Source organism: Malaclemys terrapin, chromosome 10 (assembly GCF_027887155.1).
Source record: "Malaclemys terrapin pileata isolate rMalTer1 chromosome 10, rMalTer1.hap1, whole genome shotgun sequence".
Taxonomy (NCBI): Eukaryota; Metazoa; Chordata; order Testudines; family Emydidae; genus Malaclemys; species Malaclemys terrapin.
This window is the reverse complement of record NC_071514.1, coordinates 41775406-41778988: the sequence shown is the minus strand read 5'-3', so window position 1 is coordinate 41778988 and position 3583 is coordinate 41775406.

Sequence of the window (3583 nt, the reverse complement as noted above, 5' to 3'; positions counted from 1 at the left end):
GGGTGGGAGGAGGTAGTGCCAGATGGGGAGGAGAAGCAGGGCTGGTGTGGGGGGTGGGGATGGAGCGGCAGAGGCAGGGACGCGTGGGGGGGGAGGAGGTAGTGCCAGATGGGGAGGAGAAGCAGGGCTGGTGTGGGGGGTGGGGATGGAGCGGCAGAGGCAGGGACGCGTGGGGGTGGGAGGAGGTAGTGCCAGATGGGGAGGAGAAGCAGGGCTGGTGTGGGGGGTGGGGATGGAGCGGCAGAGGCAGGGACGCGTGGGGGGGGGAGGAGGTAGTGCCAGATGGGGAGGAGAAGCAGGGCTGGTGTGGGGGGTGGGGATGGAGCGGCAGAGGCAGGGACGCGTGGGGGTGGGAGGAGGTAGTGCCAGATGGGGAGGAGAAGCAGGGCTGGTGTGGGGGGTGGGGATGGAGCGGCAGAGGCAGGGACGCGTGGGGGTGGGAGGAGGTAGTGCCAGATGGGGAGGAGAAGCAGGGCTGGTGTGGGGGGTGGGGATGGAGCGGCAGAGGCAGGGACGCGTGGGGGGGGAGGAGGTAGTGCCAGATGGGGAGGAGAAGCAGGGCTGGTGTGGGGGGTGGGGATGGAGCGGCAGAGGCAGGGCCAGAGGGCTGTACTAAGCGGGCAGTGAGTGCTGCAGCAAGGGCACAACCTGCTGATCTCAGCTCTTGTTCTGCTGAGTGGCCAGCCGGCTCTAGCTCTTTGACCCAGTACGATGGGGAAGGAGGGGGAGGAGATCATTGAGTCCTGGAGCCAGCCCTGCAGGGGAGCTAATGATGCCAGCCTGTGTCACATGCTGTGGCCGGCTGTGGGTGTGGGGGACAACCACAGCCTTCCTCTTCTGGAGCAGCTCCCAACCCAGCCCAAGGCTCCCATTCTGCCACCGTGAAAAGAACAGCGCTAGCAGCAACCCTGAGCCCAGCCCAGACTGGGGTGAACTCCCTCTGCCCACTCCACTGCACCCAGCTAGCAGGGCTGCTCAGACCCGGCTTTGCAGAGGGACAGCCCAGATGGAGGGGAGCAGGACCCTGCTTGCCCAGCCACCCTCTCCTAAACTGCCGAGGGTGACACGGGGGACGGATCTGGGATGGAGGCTAATCCCTCCCTCTCTGCCACCGCCTCACGGGGCAGCCCCCAGGAAGAGCCAGCGATCTCTGCACAGACAGCACCAGGCCCCAAGGCGTGCCCATGCTCCAGACCTGGGGACTGGTGGGGGAGGCACTGGTGTCCACCCGTGCTGCCATTAGTCTGTCACTTGGCAGCAGTGAGGGGCATTTGTCTTCCCACCAAACTGGAGGCCTGAGCCCAGGAGACATGACACAGGCCTGGCTGAGCCTCCTGTCCCCTCCCAGAGCTCTGTGATAATCCACAGCAACCCAGGAAGCCTTTGGCCAAATGCCTTGTTCTGCAGGGCTGCGCAGAGCATGCACTTAAGTGCACCCAGGGCATTCAGGGGCCAGCCCAGCCTGACCCTGCTGGCATCATGGCCAGGCATCTCCCCCAACTCAATGCATGCTGTGTTGTCTGGTCCATCCACCAGGTTCCAGCCCCCTATGCGCGTTCCAGCCCTTTGCCACAGGTGAGCCGCTGGGTGCAGTGTCAGACATACCCCGTCACACGCTGTTTCAATTGCTGCGATTACAACTCCTGGCCAGCCCCATCACTCACATGACGTCCCCCTTGCCATGTGCCACACCTAGTTCAGCTATTGTTCCCTCTTGGGAGCTGTTCCATTCTCCCAGGGCGAGACATCAGCCCAGGATCACTTTGCCAGGCCATTTTGAAGACTTAGCTTCACTCCCGTCTCCTGGTGCTGACCAGTTCTCAGTGACATTTGCAACAGCCTCGTCAAGGGACAGCAAGGCCTGTCTTGGGAAAGGTGTCCCCTCATGTGGGGTGCCTACTTGCAACCCCCTGGGGTTCTGCAGCACTCAGCACTCGCAGCGCTAGGCAAAATCAACAGGAGTTACAGAGGTTCAGAGAAGCAGGCCGCAGCTGTCTCGGGTTGGACACCCAAACATAGGTCCAAGTTCACTAGCCAATGCCCCCAGCCTCGAGGCTGACTGTGACTGAGACACAATGAGCGATACGGGGCTAGTCACATTTTCCAGCTCACTCCTTATTTTCTCTCCTCCTGGCACGTGCTCACTTGGCACCTCCTGCTGTTCGGCAGCCAGCTGAGATAGGTGCTGAGTGCAGTGCCCCGACTGACCAGGAAGGAGTGCTGCTGAGCACAGCTCTTCCCCCACCCCGGAGCTGTGCATGCTGACTCCCTCCCTGCCACAGCGGGACAAGTGCAGTTGCAGAGGAGGAGCAGCCTTTTGTTGCTCCATATTCTGTGCCTCTGTTCAAAGTTTGCATGGAAAACACCTGTCCTTATAGCCTGCCCCGCCCTATGCAGTCGGCAGGCAAATGCACCACTGCTTGCAGCGTGTGCTGCAGGGCACCTGGCCCACAGGGAAGAGACCGTGTATTTGCTTTAGGAGCTGCGTACTCTGAAAGCAGCTAGGTAACAAAGAGGCAGAACAAAGGGTGGCTGAGTGCCAGGGGTGAGAGTCCAAGCACAGACCTTGGGTCAAATTCAGACATGTAAGAGGGCACAGCTCCCACTGACTTCACTGGGACTGGGTCTGTTCCTAACAGGGCTGGATGTGGCCCCAATGGCGCTGAAGTGAAGGACAGGCCAGCAGACTGCACGCCGAGGATCTCAGTCTCTGTGACTTCCTGTCTCGTTCTCCCTGAGCCTGTCTGTCCTGCCCCAGCTGAGGGGCCAGGAACCACAGCCAAACTCACTTTCTTGAGCATGCCGGCTGGCTGCTGAAGTGTTGCTGGGCTGCTGCCTTGGCAGTGGCTCACATGCTGATGTCCCCAGCGCTACAGGGAGACACAGCAGAGCCCTTGTTCTTTGGCTTAGCACTGTACTGGCTGCCTGCTCCTGGGATGATGGAATGGGACTTGGCTGCAGCTCTTGCTTGTGCTGGCTCCTGTTTGCCTTGCAGGCTACGCGGATTCCCATCCCACCCCGTGTTTTCCCTTTCCCAGGCAAGGCAAGGCCAGAACCCCCCCAGGGGGCTTTTAGCCCCAGCTCAGAGCTGGGCTCACCACTGCCAAACGAACCCACATCTATAGCAGGATGGAAGAAAAGGAAGAGCCTGTGTCACTGATCCCAGGGAGGAGCACAGCACCAGCTAACCTTAACAGCACTCCCACACACACACACATGAAGCTCAGGCCCTGTAAGTGACCTCCAAGCGGACCCCACAAATCTACCCACAACTGTGAATATGAGTGATGCCAACCCAGCCTGAAAACAGGCCCAGGAGAAGTCCCCCTCCCTCCCCAACATTGCATGATAGAGCCTTGTCTCAGGCTCCTAGCCTCAGCAGTGGTATCTCAACCTTCTGGCTCCACCAAGTCCTTGTTGCCAAACGAACCTTCATCACCCCAACCCATCCTGAGATTACAGCCTGAAGTGCATCATATGGGATCTCTCACTGACCCTGCTCTTCTGGGTCTGGACTGGTGTGCTGTGAGAGTGTGCCTCCCAGCCCCCCCACCCCTTCACTAATGCCCGAGACGGGTGTCAG